Below are 17,065 nucleotides of genomic sequence, written 5' to 3' on the forward strand. Positions count from 1 at the left end.
ATATATATATATATATATATATATATATATATATAGGTAAAGTTGGGGGCATACACTGTAGCAGTGCGTGGCCTCGGTGCTCATATCTATCTATCTATCTATCTATCTATCTATCTATCTATCTATCTATCTATCTATCTATCTATCTATCTATCTATCTATCTATCTATCTATCTATATATATATATATATATATATATATATATATATATATATATATATATATATATATATATATATATATATATATAGTGTCTAGTGCTCAAAGGGCGAACAAGCCACTTTCGTAGTTTTGAGCTACAGGCCTTTAAAGTCAAGTATAGCAAAAAAAAATAATGAAAAACACACACAGCAATATCATCATACATCAATAGAAAGTATTTAGCTAGAGAAATTCAATGCAATCAGTGTGTGTATGTAATTGTGCTATTAAAAAAAAAAAAAAAAAAAAAAAAAAAAAAAATCCAAATGAAACACGTAAGGGTATTTTTTTTTTATTAATGCATGTGTATTATCTGATTTAATCCAAACTCAGAAAATCAAAAGAACACGATGTAACTAACAGCCAGTTTAAATTTCAAAACAAAATTCCCATATTTAGGTGTTTTATGAGTGTTTTACTAGTGCTCTTTGCCCTAAGAGACCTGATACAGCCTACTTCATACACTCTGCGGACAGGCAAACTCACGCTACCCTCACCACCCTTCTACTGGGCCATAGAGACAAATTTCCCATTTTCGCATTCATAGAGGGTTGTACAGTGCTTCCATCGAGCGTAATCCGGCGAAAACTCAAAATACGCCATGTTGGAGTGTTCGCCCCTCGAGTTCTAGATGCCTCATATGTAATACTACATATTATCTGAATTTGGATGATCATGTATACTATAAGAACCAAACAACCTAACAATTTCCAAACTATTAGAAACCCAATGAACAATCTTCTCATGACATTCATCCATGGCACCAGAGATGATTTTTCCATGAAATTTCCATGAGGATGGAATAAAATGCCTTGAAAACTGGATACTCTGAGTTACAGTATTACAATGACTCAAATTTATCTACTTCTAGACAGTATCTGAAAGTAAGTTTATACAAAACCAGTCAACTTTGCTGTTGCATAAGTTACCCATATTGCAATGGGTAACTGTTTATATTTACAGGTGCAAAAGAGTTAATGGACATTTACTTGCATACCATACACAAGTTTCTATCTATAATTAAACATGTACAATAACCTGATTCATTCATAGTACTAGTCACTTTCACTTTTCCCTATGTACTTACAAACTCTTACTCAAATCTACCAGTGATCAGTAGTGGGCACAGGTAAATAAATGATAGCTTTGTAAAGCATTAATCCACTAAAATAAAAAGTTTGCTTAACTAATGCTAACCTGCTAAAAATTTAGTGGAAACTAATGCTAGCATTAAACTTTAATTAGGTGAATTCACCTTTGGTTTGTTTTTTTGCTTTTAATCTAAACTCCTTAAAAGAGAAGTAGAGCTGAAACTTAAGGCCACACTATCGGGCAGTGCCCAACAGGCAAACACTGTTACCAAATCCCGTTCTGATACACACATTTGGATTGAGGGTGGAGGGCATGAGTGGAGATGATGACAGAAGCAGGGAATCCACAGGCAAACCATCAAAGTGCCCCTGCTTGACCAGCGGGCTTTGCCCTCAATGCCACCTGGGTTGAAGCCTCGAGATTTGGGGGTCCCAATTTGTGGACGGCAGCACACTCAAACTATCACAAGGCTACACGTGTACAATTACACATGTTTTAAACCAAAAGGAGCTGTCTGTTATGCATTATTTTGCTATTTTATGCTACACTGAAGTGTACAACACATGGGAACTGCCTGATAATGTGGAGGTAGCTAAACAACACTGGTCAAGGGAAGCAACCCTTCAATTAACACTCTCAAGCTTCATAACCAGCCTGTCAACACTACTGAGCACAAGTGAAATGGCCATCATTGGAAACATTTTTGTAACTCTATCGGTCATGCCTGACACTGTGCTGAGGAGCATGCCCAACAGACTGTACTGACAGGCATGCCTGACAGACTGGCAAATGCCTGCCAGGCACTGTCCTATAGTGTGGAGCCTGTCAGAAACTGCTCCATCTGGTAACACTGCTTGAGAAGCAAGTGAAATACACATAGCGAGAAATGCTTGCTGGGCATTGATTGATAATAAGGATAGGTCTTAATATGTTGTAGCTTGTTATTTTAATTTTTTTCCTTTATGTTTCCCTTTTTTGAGTACGGTGGTCCAGTTTGGATATCAGCTCCTCTTTCTCAACTCAAATTTTTAGTGTTCATTTAACTTATACTTTCTACTACCCAACCTCAATATGCAAATTTGTCATCATTGAATAGTTGGTGCTTTGACCTTGTTTTTTAAGATTTTTCATAACAATGAGCACCCTCTTCACAATGAATTACACTCAATTTCAGCCTATATTTGCCGAATACGCCACAGTTGAAAATGTAATGAGCACGCTCTTCCACTATTTTTTTGCATAACTGGCCAACTTTCCCGCTCATCCCAAATTTGATTATGTGGAATGTACTTCCAGATAAGATTGTTTCTCTTAATGACATTGATAAGTTTAAATAAAAAAATCAACACCCACTATTAACTCATTAGGTATTATTTTTGCCCTCCCCCTTTTTTATTTTTCTCCTCACTTTGCTGTCCCAGTCTCATATCTTTCATAATGATGTTGGCTTACTGAGGAGACTGTGTCTATACTGTAGCAATTCTTTATTTTCTTGATGTTCTTTCATGGATCTCATCTCAATTAACAATAATAAAAATAAAAATAATAATAATAATAATAATAATAATAATAATAATAATAATAACAATACTACTACTACTAATAATAATAAATTAGACATAGAGCTGTACAAAAATATATGTAGTATGCTAAACTCAGATGATCAATGTGCCAACAAATAATTATATGAACAAATGAAATTATAAGTACAAGAGGTTGGCATTCCTCTTCTTCCTTGAGTTAAGAAAAGATAATCCTCTGGATGGGACCATATGTTCTGAGACTCCTGGCTCTCACTCTCCTCAGTCTGAGTGGCCTTTGCCTCTCCCACAGCTGCTGTAGGCTCCTCAACATGCTTAATATCCTCAAGTAAAACAAAATTGCTGTCACTTTCCATAATGATAATAAAGCACACTGCTGTCACTGACAAAGCAATGTGTCTGTGACCTGACAAAATTGTAAGTGAACTGAACTTAGAATTGCAGAATTACACATGCTGCCCACCCACTGCTATGTTAGTTACGTTTTGTCATGTTTACACATAGTTAGCTAACCATGCCTCACTGACCATTGGAGAAACACCCACAAAAGACAGCAACAAACTTGTATGAGTTGTGTTAGCAGACTTAGTGAACATAAATCCAGGGGAAGCTAATTGGCCAGCTAAGTTTCCAAAGTTAGCAAAAAAGTTAAGTCACTATTGAAGTAAGCTTAGCTGATTAATGGCATATGGTTATGTAATCACCACTGGCAGTGGTCACCTTTTGTACCCAATCCCAAATATGAGATGCATTTTTGTTTCATGGAACTAAACTTTACCCCTCCCTGTATGCAGTATATTCAATACTGATTGTTTAGCTGCAGGCACTGAGCATAACTCACTACACTTACCATGTGCTACACACTCATGTGTATGCTCTTACTTATAAGATAAAGTTGTGCCCTTTATTTTCACCATTAAATTTCATGTTGAAATTATTTGTTTTCTTGTAAATGATAAAAGAATGACACTAAACATTAATATGAGAGTTCCAGTACTTATTTAAATATCAACCTGTGAGGTCCAGAGATATGCTTCTATGAGCTCTCAATTGTATAAACTGAAGGGTTCAGAGGCCCAGCCATGGTACTTCTGCTTGACCCAGAATTAAAACCCAGAACACTTTCAATTGTTAGATGAGCCTGCTAAGAACTGCAACACTTAAGTACAGTAAAATATTGAATTTCTAAAATACAAAAATATTAATACCTCAAAAAATACCAGAATTCTTTTAAAAATAATAATTTGTGACTCTAACACTCAAAATCTCCAGGTGCTCTAGGAGTCTAGGTAACTGAAGTGGGAAGCAGAAGCAGCTGGCTTTAGTGCAGGTGCTCATTTAATGACTGATGGACCAAACAATCTTCATGTTCTCAGTTATTACTTTCATACTCTAAACAACTTTGACTCATCCACACATCTTGAAGACAATTTGCAAAATTTCAAATTTCAAATGTATCATTTTTCTTAAGATCACTTTTGAATGCTTTTGTATCACACACTAAACCCTATGTTCACATCTTTACCATTATGACACATGACTAGATAATGTCAGTACCTTCATTTGCCCTTCTTCCAACAATCACACCTTCAGATAATTTATAGTCTTCTATGTTGTGAATACAGTTATCATGTCTTTTTCTGTCAGAAATTACCGGTACATATTTTAGTCATAAAAAGCTACATCCATGCGGTAGTAGTTGCAGTAGTGCAGAGTTAAGTGTAAAGTCCACCCTAAGGTAGTACAACAACCTTGTATAGGTGCCGTGCACGAGAGTAACTGTTCACACATCGCAACGGGGCTCTGAAGCCACCACGCCCCTCCATTGATACTGAAAGACTGTCTTTTTGCCTAAATGCCATCCTTTTGTGGCATGCCGGGGTGCGGCAATATACAGAACAAGTTCCCTGATGAGTCATTCTACAGACTACCAGCTGTGGACAAGAGACTGGAACTGAAAGGAGGGAAAATAACACGAGAAAGCTGAGAGCAGTGGCTGGCAACCCAACGACAGGTTGCCAGCAACTGTGTCTCGACAGTCCTCAATGCTCTCGTGTTATTTTCTCTTCTTTCAATCCCTGTTTCTTGTCCACAGCTGGTAGTCTGTAGAATGACATATCGGGGAACTTGTTCGGTTTATTGCTACACCCCAGCATGTCACAAAAGGAGGGAAGTGATACAAAGCAGAACAGGCCAAAAGAAGAAAAGTTTTGTTTTGTTGGTCCTCCAGAGCTCGGCCCGAGCTTGAACTTGACGAATTGTGCACGGCACCTATTGTCAAAAACATGAATATATATGCTTGACTTTGCATATGTATTTATTTTTTGTAAACAGTTCATTGGTTATGTAATATTTCAGAAGATTAATTTTTTTATCTCTATATTTTGAGTATTAGCTATATACTGCCTCCTAATTTTCTAAGTAAAACTGCTTACTTCAGTTGTTACTTTTGTATCTTCACCATGGCTATAGTTTATGTGTCGGTCAAGATGCCTCTTGCGGACAAAGCCTTTGCCACATTCATTACAAACGTAATTTGCTATTCCACTGTGAATATTTCTTTTGTGTCGCAAGAGGTCACCTCTCCATTTGAACTGAATACCACAATCCTCACACTCAAACTCTCTCTCACTATGAACCCTAAGATGCTGTGTCAGATTCTTTCTTGAGGTGAATTCTTTCCCACATTCTAAACATTTGAAATCTTTCTCTTCACAATGCATGACTAGGTGTGCTTTTAAAGTCCTTTCACTGCTGAGGCATTTTCCACACTCATTGCACTCAAAACTCAGGGCATTATCAGTGTGGAGGGCTGATGTGTGTTGGTCTAGCTGGCTTTCACTGAGAAAAACTTCCTCACATTCCTCACAGCAAAACACAGTGGCTCCTCGGTGGGACAGCAAATGTTGGATGAGTCTACTGTTACTTTTCACAACTTCTCCACACTCCTCACACTTAAAAAGCCTCACTTCCTCCATCCTGTCCTATGTTTGCACACTTGAGCTGTGGCTTGGAGTACTGCCTTTGCTCATGCCATGCTGGAGGCTGGGTAACGGTGGTCAGTGTGATGTGTTTTGCTTCAGTTTCTGTTCCACTCAGTGGGGCAAGAATTGCTCTCCAGTAACTTCATCAGAGGTGTGAGATTTTGGTGCTGTAGTCAAACATAAAGCCATTTCATATTATTTCACTGGATTTTTGTTTTGAGCACAGTCTCAAAATACTATTAAGTTAAAATACTCTTTACTCACTTTGCAAAGCCCACTTATTATGCATTATGGGAGGTCAGAACACCCTGAGGGATATCTGGTGCTCTGAAGGCCTGCTGCGCTGTACTGTACTGAGGATCTTGCTGGTGTTGCTGAGATTTCGAGAAGAATTTGTCGTAAGTGACTACCATTTCCATTTTCTTCTTGGCTGTCATTGAAAAGAGTGACATTAGTTCAAAACAGTGTGAGTTATTGGTTATAAGGAATAAAGTACAATTAGGTCAGGGGTAGGATAGAATGGAAAGCACAATGGTGGTGCAGCTATGTTATTTTTAGGCTAAATTTAAAGCTATGCAGCCCTCCATCATTGTGAACACTTTCTAATAACATAATAATCAAGTTAAAAGTAATGATATGGATTGAAATGATAATCATAATGAATATTACTGCACTACATATCATTAACCTATTTAGTTTCAAAGGAAGCATGCTAACCTGCTGGAGATGTATGTATGTGCATGTGTGTCATTAAGAAGGTGGAGGAAATAATACTTGATCTGTTCCTTTGTTTTCAAGCAATGTGACAAAAGTGTTCACACTCTCTGCGGTGGAGTTCAATTAAAAACACATCAGTATGTTTTCCTTTATATACAATAAGCACATTACAGCATCATATGAAAATTTGGGGCATGTGCTGTAATCCTTCACCTCCTCTTCTGCCAGTAATAGTCATCATCTCCAAGGATTAATTATTTTTTTTAGATATAGGTTTTGAGGAATTTTATGTACTAGTAGTCACTAGGATCCATCTGAAATAAACTGATAGTTTTTGTATGGGGGATGGGGGTTAAAAATAATGATTTGAAATGTAAATGGTTACCAGGTTTTGGATGAAATAAAAATCTAGGTAAAACTTAAAATTATAACATCAAGATGGCAGAGCTGGCCAACACTGAACCCATGCGCTGCCACTTTGTATTTTCTTAAACTGGCAAATATTGATACTCTGCATGGTGTAACTAGTTCCTGGGGAATCCCAATGAATTTCTCAGTGTGCATATTAGCAAGATTCTACAGTAGGCCAATAGACTGGGTACCACTGGGTATTTCAAGTCTTGATTTCTCAAGGGCATGCCAAGCCCCATAAAAGAAGCTGCTTAAGATCAAAGCATCCATTTTGATTCTTCCTTAAAGTTTCACCAACATGTAATATGTTGTGCACAAAGCTGGTGAAATAGCTGAAAACATCCTCAGGCTGACAGCACATAAAGTCACTTCATTTATGTCACCTCTCTACTCCACCTACATAAGACTTATATACAGGAGTGCCATATTTTTCATGGGTGTGAAATATAGGACACACAAGTGATATGAGATTGTTGGAAGAAGTAAAAAGAAAGGATGAAGACCAAAAACAGATAAATGACATGAAAAATCTTGCTGATCTGGAATGTCTAAGAGCCCTCAATTTGTATTCTGTGCAAGGCCGGGGATATATCAGCATGACATGATTGATTACTGACAACTTTCATAGCTGCTGCTCAATTAGATCTTAAGATTTGCTTTTTTTTCTCACTTGTCACCTATAATATGGGACACAAAAACAAAAACTTCTGTGTCTGTTCCTGGTTAGATATTAAGAGGTTCTCCATTATTAGAGACATAAATGTATGGAACTCTTTGCTCCAGAGTGTTGTCTATATTCAAGAATATTTCAACTCTTGCAGACCATCTCTGTGATATTCTGTAAGTTTTTTTTTTTTTTTTTTTTTTTTTACAGCAAAGGAGACAGTTCAAGGGCACACAAAAAGCAAACATTAATAATAAAAAAAACTCACCTACTCTAAAAAGAAAAAAAAGAGGTGGTGGAAAGATAGGGGGTCAGTTGGAGGAGAGAGGTCCTGATACCCTCCTCTTGAAAGAGTTTAAGTCGTAGGCAGGAGGTTCCAAGTTTACCAGTGTGAGATGAAAGAGTGAAGATGCTGGTTAACTCTTGCATAAGGGGTTTGCATGGCGGGAAAGGGAGGGGAGCGTGCATGGGGGAGGGCAGGCATGAAGCATGGAAGGGCAGAAGAGGAGGGAGCGTGAAGAGAGAGAGTAGAAGAAGAGAAAGAGAGAAGAATATGAAGAAGAGGAAAATGATGAAGACTATCAGTAGGAGGGAGAGAGATGAGTCAGGTGAAGAGAGCCCTCTGGAGAGAGTGGCTGTGTGAGTGTGCCCCCCACATAGCATGTCCAGAGAGACTGGGACAAGGCCCATGGCATGGAGGCAGGCAACTGTGCAGGGAAGAAGAAGACAGCACAGAACACCAGCCCAAGGAAGAGCTGAGACAGTAAGAGATGAGATATGAGTTTTCAGTGATTTTTTGAAGTATGAAGACCGAGAAGATTGTTAGTGTTTGAGGAGGTGGTGAGCTGGGTGTTAAAAAAGAGAAGGGGGGTTGTTGTTTGGAAGATTGTGTGGAGGGGATAGGATGTTTTGAGTGTTTTAGTTTTTGGAAGGAGACCAGGTCCCTCTCGGAAATAATAGTAAGTGAGGTCTGAGGCTGTTGCTCTGCAGCCTCCAGCCTGGTCTGTTCTTAAAAGAAAGTGGGTCAAGCTTTCTTGAATTAAGTATTAAGAGGAATGGAAGGGCGGAATCATGGGGATAGGATAAGATATGGACAGAAGTTTTGGAAGGATCAAAAAGAACAACAAAAAGAAGAGGAAGAATGGAGAACCCTGTGGACACCATGGGAATAGACACAGAGAGGAAAGACCACCACCTAAGAGAGACATAAAGAAGAATAGAAGAAGAGAAGAAAAGATAAAGGTACAGAGAGAAGGAAAGAAGGGTAGTTTAGGAAAGAAAAAAAAGAGAAACCCTAGATCAAAAGAAAAAATTTGAAAGCAACTGATAAAAGTTTCACTGAGCAAAAAAGAGAGGATGACCAAGAGTCAGTTAAGTTAAGAGAGGGAGATCACCAGTAGAGAACCCCATAAAGAACCCCATCAACCCATACAGATAGATGAAGAGGAGCGATCAAAAGAGAAAGGTGCTTTTGAATCTAAAGAAAAAGAAAAAACAAAAAGCTAAAAGTAAAGCAAAAAAGTACATAGGACAGTATTTTGAGGTCACCCTTCTTAGGTACAGGCTGTAGGAAGCAAAAGTCCAGCCAAAGAGGAACAGGAGAAGGTAGAGGCAGAGCCAAAGGGAAGTGGGCAGGGGCGACCACATGGAAGACAGTTTTTTAGAAGGACAGGGGCAGAGCATCCCATCCCATAAGCCTTCCTTCTGAGGAGGAGGGGCAGAGAGGCATAGAAAACATCATTCAGAAGGGAAGGCTTAGCAACAACAGAGGGGAGGGGGAGGGGGAGAGGGAGGAGGAATATGCCCAGAAGAGGGCCCAAAGGAAGTTTTTAGAGAAGAAATTGAGAGAGTAGAGCCTTAGAAGAGTGTGCAGTGATGTCAGGAGATAGGGGAGGAGAGAGGGAGAAGTGGAAGGAGGGAAAAGAAGGAGGGTTTTTTTTGATGCCAGAGTTAAAGAAGAAGAAGAGAGAAAGAAAAGGTTTTGCATTTTTTAATTTAATGATTAATTTTTTTGATAGATTTGAGAGATTTTTACGGCAGAGATAGAAAGTTAATAATTAGCATTAGTTTGAAGAATTGGTCTGGTTTTTTTCCTCTCTTTTTACCTCTCTATCTCTGACAAGTTGACAACCATTAAGCTTTTTTTTTTAGAGTAGAAGAGAAAAGAGAGAAAGAACGAAACGAGAATCCTCCATTCCAATCACGAGAGAATGCGCGATGAGTGACACACAGAGGATCTCTATCCTCTATCCTGGAAGCAATAATCATTAAAAAATCGGAAAATCGGGTCGTCCCACCCCAGCTGAAGCAAAATAAAAAAGCATCGCCAAGCTGGGTGGAGGGTCAGGGGTACAGGGTGATAGGACAGGATGCAGAAATAAGATTGTGATCGGGGAGGGCAACGGAGAGAACAGTTTGACAGAATAAGCAGAAGGGTTTGGAAGGAAGAGAAGAGGAATGTTGATCCGATCTCCAGGAAGATCGGGGAAGGAATCGTGGTGCTGGACCAACTGCTCTGGGTCGTTGAGGATATGAAAGTTGTTGTAGGCTTGTTCACCAGGATCGGTGAAAGGATGAAAGCCAAAGCTGGTGTGAACATTGAAAATCTCCTAGGATGAGATTTCAGCCGAGGAGAGAGAGGGTCAGATGTGCTCCACTTTAGAATTCAAATAGTCAAAGAATTTTAGTTGGTAGGTAGAGGAGTGAGAGAGAAACAGCACAGATGTATTAACCACCGAATAGGTTTTTGCATGGCATGCCCAACTAACTCTTAATTTCTGGGTAATTTTTACTGTATATGAGGCATTTTCCAGCCTATATACATGATGCTGTCCTTACTTTTATGATATCATGATTTAAGACTGATACAACTGTGGAGTGTGTCTTTTCTGACATTGAGTTGGGAAGCCCACCAGGTGAGTAAACCAGGTGAGTGAACCCTGTATTAACCTAACAGAGGGTAATAACCTCTTGCCACTTAGACATCTGTCATAAGTAAAGACAGTAAAACTCACTTCTGAAATAGTGACCTGTTACCACTAAAATAAGTTTTTAAATCTCAGAAAAGAGTGATTTGTGTTAGAAGTGGTTATCATTGATGCTCAGTAAGTTAAAAACATGTCAACCACTGGAATGAGTTTAGTATCATTTTGGAGTAAAGTCAAAATGTAATAGGGCAACACTTTGTCTATTAAGCAGACTTGAGCTTTTTATTTCAGAGATGCAGACTATTGATTTCTGAGTAAAATATGATGCTTTTCCATACCAATAGTATTTTTTACCAAAAAGGTTATGTAAGCCCTAGTGAGTTTGGTGATAAAATACTCTATTATCAACAATAGGTTACTATCCATTATGTTAAGGTGGAGTTCTGTTAATTTACAAATAGACCCCAAGGTTGAAATGGCTGATTCAGGGGTCAAGACAGCCTGATAATCTTTGCTAGTGTTTGTTATGTTTTCCAACAGCAAGTCTTAATACCAATTTCTGTGATGTGCGATAAACTTGCTCTAGTGCATTCGTAACTGTTTTCTGGTGATAAAGAGATACCTATCTTTCTGCTAAATAATCCCCAAGAGTTATGACAGCAAAATAAGTGTGGGTTAAGACTCGGTTTAGGTCCATGCCAGTATCTCATTACCTACCTTATGAAACATCAGTATCTCTTCATATATCTTTTCTGCAAACCTTCAACAGTCATGGAAACACTTTGAAAATCCAATTCAAGGACTTTTTTTTTACTCTTGAAAATAGGGGATAATGTTTACGAAAGCGCGTCGCCTCCTCTGGCGGCGGCTGAGCGAGAAATACCTTGCTGAAATAAGTACCTTGCTGAAATAAGTCACATATACATGTGGGGGGGGGGTCCAGGGGGGTTAGAAGGGGGGGTTGAGGGGGGCACAGCCCCCCCATTAGTAGGTCGTAAAGTTCGGTTGGAGTAGTTTAAATATGCTCCCCGACCCTAAACCCTCTGCGAGCTATTTTACGGCTGTAGCGGCTGCAGCATCGCTGCGGCCACCGCCAGAGGAGGCGACGCGCTTTCGTAAACATTATCCCCTATTTTCAAGAGTAAAAAAAAAGTCCTTCAATTGGATTTTCAAAGCGTTTCCATGACTGTTGAAGGTTTGTAGAAAAGATATGTGAAGAGATAGTGATGTTTCATAAAGTAGATTATGAGATACTGGCACGGACCTAAAACGAATCTTTACCTAAGTGTGCAATCTTTGATAAAAATATACCAGTAAAATAGAAGCATATCATTGTTCTTAGCAGTCACCATTATAAGACAACAGACAAGTGGACCCCAAGCAGTGGCATGGATCATTAATTCTACCTATACTTACAACCATGAGTAAAACCTACATGTCTGGCCATTGCTATAACTAAAACCTGCCTTGACTAATAAAACCCAGCCCATGGACCTGGAGTTGTAACCTACAGCTATATCAACAGGAACGGTCAGGGTGGTATATCTATGCGGCTTTCACTGACAAAACAAGGCCAAACATCCTTACATTCCCTTGACACTACCAGCCGTCACCAGCACCAGCTCGTCCTGCCATCAGTAGCAACAAGACCTTAACCTTCCTCTTGAGTCTTGTAATGCGATGCTAGTCTATCTTATTCTCTGTTTGGTGTTCTTGGTGGGTGCTGACCTCCTCTCCCTCTGCTGCTTGGTCCTGTGCGTGCCGTCCAGCTCTTCTTCCCTGCCTGTCTCGCCCCCTTCTTCTTTTAATCTCTATTGCTTTCTGTAGCTTCGTAGGTCCTTCTCCTCCTCTTGATTCTCTCTTCTGCTCATTAACATACTCTGCTTCCCACTGGCGTTATACTATTTATCTTTAATAGCGCTTTGCTTTTCTCCTTTTGCCGTGTTTCAGGGGGCTGTCTACCTCTACCTCTTGACAGATTGACGCCGCTCGTTAACTCCGGCTTATGGAATGTTACCTGCAATGCCTATTTTATTGTATTTACTAGCGGGGAAGTGGAAATAAAAACAAAAAGCATTTGGAAGAGTAAAGAAAATGAATCTGCAAGAGGGAGGGATTGGTGAAAAACGAGCAGGAAGAGAGAGGGAAATTCAAAATAGCTGAAGAGGGAGGACGGGGATAGGAAGACTTCCATAGATTTACATAGATGTCCAGACCACATAGATCCTACGGTAAGGGGTCTGTCTGTAAAACTACGGTACAGCAGGTCAAGTGGCGTAATGCCCCAGAGCAGTGGTTCCCAACCTTTTCAAAGCCACGGACCAGTCGAGCAAGTGAAAAAAAATCTGCGGACCAGTACCATATAGGCATAGCTAGATCCAAGCATACATGACATTTATATAGTCCAAATACATATTTTATTTTTTTAGCAATTTAAAATTCAATGGGACAATACCATGTAATGTAACCCATGAGGGAAAAATACTACACTAAAATCAAGATCAGATCAAGGAACAAACTTTGTGGGTGCAAAAAATGAATTAGCCAACTCTTTGAGAGAAATGGATGAGGAGAAGCTTAGAAATGAATTACTTAAGGACAGTTGTGATTGGGTTCATTTCAAGATGAATGTAGGTAGCCTACCACATGCTAGCTATATGGGTGGGGTGTGGGAGAGACAAATAAGAACAGTGAGAAGCATATTGTCAGTGCTACTTGATCAACATGGACCTCAGTTAGATGATGAAACACTTAGAACATTCATAACAGCAGCAGAGACAGTTGAAAATAAATGGTAGACCTCTAATTGTGGATAACTTTACCTCTCCTACTAGCTTAGACCCACTGAAACCCAACACTCTGTTAACTATGAAGTCAAAGACTGTGATGCCTCCTCCAGGTAAATATGAAAGAGTTGACTTGTACTCAAGGAAACGTTGGCGTAGGGTACAGTTCCTTGCAAATGAGTTCAAGGCAGAATAACTGAGTGTTTTCCAAGTGATGATGGTCTTGTGTGAAAGGAGAAAGTGATGATGTCAGACTCATGTCTCGACAATTCAGGGAAACGAACGAAGGCAATGAACATTATTGAAAGGCCTGTTCATAGTCTTGTTCTCTTGTTAGAATGTACTACTCAGGAAGACCAGGTCGGACCCAGCCGTTGTGGTGCAGGCCAGTGTTTACAGTGGCGCCATCTTGCTTGGCTCATGCTGCCCCCCGGAGCTCATCACTGACCCTCTCTTTTAGAAAGAGAATCTAGAGTCCGGGTTGATAGGTGGTCTTCAGGACAGCATGTGGGAAATCTTAGGCCACTCGGCGGTGACTGAAAAATCCCATCGTGTGGCACCGGGCGGGGGCGCGAACCCGCGTCGTCCTGGCCGCGTGACGCCGTTACGATAACTATTCACTGGCACTCAACCACCGCCTCCCCCGAGGCGACGTTTCTCAGAAGTTTAGAGATGAAAACCTTCCACCATAAGATTCGTTGCGCAAGGCAGAGATCATCTTTGTTGCTGTACGCTAAACACCTAATTTAGCAATGACCCTCGCATGGTAGGGGGACCAGAACTGTATTGCATATTTCAAGTTGAGTCGGACTAAACTACTTTATAGTGGTACTGTTATATCAATAACATTCCGTTGGTTTCATTTGCGGCATCATTGCATTCCTGGGTGAATTTGAGGTTCGACTCAATTTAACCCCTACCGTAGGTCCTCCACACACTGTAGGTACGCTTTTGAGTTTCACACCACACATTTCATATAATCGAACCTCCCTTTTTTCGTTCCAGTTTGAAGAACCTAACACTTGCCTATATCAAAGAACATTTCCTATTTATCAGACCAATCTGAAATTTTAAACATATACTTGGGCTTTTTCCTTTCTAGGTCTGGGACGACAAAGTTACCAATCTTCGTGTTGTCAGCTAATTTAGTAATGACGTAAAATATGATTATAATACATAGCACTGGGTCAAGGACTCAACCCTATGAGACACCACTAGTGGCAGGTGCTCACACTGGGGCAACTTCATTTATCACCAACCATTGTTGTCTGATGCTTAATCAAGTACCCATCCATTGGCGTCTCTTCTTTATCTATAATATCTAGTTTTGTGACCTTGTAAAATAATTCATGGTGTGCAAATGAGATAAAGAGAATAATAGTACGATGAGATATATGAGAAAAAAGCGTCAAACACAGGAGAACAACGGGTGTTTTAATATATAAATATAAAATAAGCACGGCTTGAGAGTTGGAATGACAGTGGGAGGGAGGAGGAGAGTATGCAGGAGAAAAATATGGAAGTAGGAAGGTTGTGTGTGTGTATGTGTGCGTGTGTGTGTGTGTGTGTGTGTGTGTGTGTGTGTGTGTGTGTGTGTGTGTGTGTGTGTGTGTGTATGTAATTCACCTCTTGGTCTGCTGCGGGTCTCTCTCGAGACAGCCAGCCGTTCCCCTATGGAAGAGCACAGAGCTCATAGTACAGATCTTTGGGTAGGACTGAGACCACTCACACACAATACACCGCGACAACGAGGTCACACCTCCTTGCCTTACGTCGCATACCTACTCACTGCTAGGTGAACAGGGGCTACACGTGAAAGAAGATAAACCCAACATATCTTTACCCGGCCGGGGAATCGAACCCCGGTCCTTCTGGTTATGAGGCAGACGGTGTGTGTGTGTGTGTGTGTGTGTGTGTGTGTGTGTGTGTGTGTGTGTGAGAGAGAGAGAGAGAGAGAGAGAGAGAGAGAGAGAGAGAGGAGAGAGAGAGAGGAGAGGAGAGGAGAGAGAGAGAGAGAGAGAGAGAGAGAGAGAGAGAGAGAGAGAGAGAGAGAGAGAGAGAGAGAGAGAGAGATATGGGCGGAAGGCCAAACAATGGCTCTCAAAATAATTGATTTTATGGATGATATGATAAGTTGAGATAATGTGTGTTTGTGTGTATTCTGACAATGATTCTCTCTCTCTCTCTCTCTCTCTCTCTCTCTCTCTCTCTCTCTCTCTCTCTCTCTCTCTCTCTCTCTGACGTAACCAAATCACTGGACGTAGTCTATCTTGATTTCCAGAAAGCGTTTGATAAAGTCCCACATTATAAATTACTTTACAAATTAAAGCAAATAGGTATTGACGGTCAAGTACACCAATGGATCGCGAATTGGTTGAGCAACAGACAACAAAGAGTAGTGATTGACGGATTTAACTCAGAGTGGGCGCTTGTCACTAGTGGCGTCCCTCAGGGCTCGGTTCTTGGCCCAGTGCTCTTCATTATTTACATCAACGACGTGGATGTTGGACTCAATAATCGCATTAGTAAATTTGCAGACGACACAAAGATTGGTAACTCGGTTCTCACTGACGAAGACAGGCAAAGCCTCCAAGAGGATTTGCACAAAATTTCAGCTTGGTCCTTCAAGTTGGAACGAGGAATAAGAAGTTCGATTACGAAATGCACGGCGTTAAACTCAAAAGCGTTCAATGCGTCAAGGACTTGGGGATCAAAATCGCGTCAAACCTCAAATTTTCACAGCAATGCATCGATGCAGCAAATAAAGCGAACAGAATGTTGGGCTTCATTAAAAGAAACTTTTTATTCAAGAATAAAGATGTAATACTCCCGCTCTACAATAGTTTAGTCAGACCCCACTTGGAATATGCGGTACAGTTTTGGTCTCCCCACCATGCAAAGGATATTGCTAAATTAGAAGGTGTTCAGCGTCGGGCAACGAAAATGATCCCTTCCTTGCGCAACAAATCCTACGAAGAAAGGCTTTCTACCCTTAACATGTTCTCTTGAAACGTCGCCTCCGAGGAAAACTGATCGAATGTTTTAAAATACTTAATGGTTTCACGAATGTAGACAGATCAACATTATTTATGATCGATGACACTTTGCGCACGAGGAACAATGGCGTAAAACTCAAATGTAGACAAGTAAATTCAGACTGCACCAAATTTTTCTTCACCAACGTTGTAGTGCGAGAATGAAATAAGCTTCCACCATCAGTGGTCCAGTGTAACACGATTGACTCCTTCAAAAATAAGCTCGACCGTCACTTCCTTCAACTTAATATAAACTAGAGTAGAAATGCAACGTTTAGGAGCCGTCTGATTAATGTAAAATCACTTAGGTTTAAGGACAGACCACCTAGTCTGGACCATGGGGTCTGTGTGGTCTGATTTTCTATCTAAATCTATGTAAATCTCTCTCTCTCTCTCTCTCTCTCTCTCTCTCTCTCTCTCTCTCTCTCTCTCTCTCTCTCTCTCTCTCTCTCTCTCTCTCTCTCTCTCTCTCTCTCTCTCTCTCTCTCTCTCTCTCTCTCTCTCTACCTGCAATGCCCGATTCTAGGATAATCTCAGTATTATTACAGCAAAGAAGGAACTCCCGATCTTTATCCTGTTTACACACTTGTCAAACAGGTAAGAAAGACAGTCACACAAGCAAGCATGTATTGTGAACGTTGTAGTTGTAATTCAAAGTATAAAGACAAGAAGGGGCTTATGTTTTATTTGTAAATATAATAATAAT

General features: G+C 40.2%; 1 long non-coding RNA gene across 2 annotated transcripts; it reads right to left on the minus strand.

The window, feature by feature from the left end:
- Positions 1–483: 483 nt before the first annotated feature.
- On the minus strand, positions 484–12,895 carry LOC126998514 (uncharacterized). 2 transcript variants are annotated; one of them, XR_007752907.1, is made up of 3 exons: positions 12,126–12,536; positions 6,084–6,249; positions 484–5,986 (listed from the first exon to the last, which is right to left on the minus strand). It is a non-coding gene; the product is annotated as an uncharacterized LOC126998514 (long non-coding RNA). The 2 variants fall into 2 exon arrangements; XR_007752906.1 differs by having other exon boundaries at positions 484–6,249; positions 12,126–12,895.
- Positions 12,896–17,065: the final 4,170 nt, after the last annotated feature.

Source organism: Eriocheir sinensis, chromosome 14 (genome assembly GCF_024679095.1).
Source record: "Eriocheir sinensis breed Jianghai 21 chromosome 14, ASM2467909v1, whole genome shotgun sequence".
Taxonomy (NCBI): Eukaryota; Metazoa; Arthropoda; class Malacostraca; order Decapoda; family Varunidae; genus Eriocheir; species Eriocheir sinensis.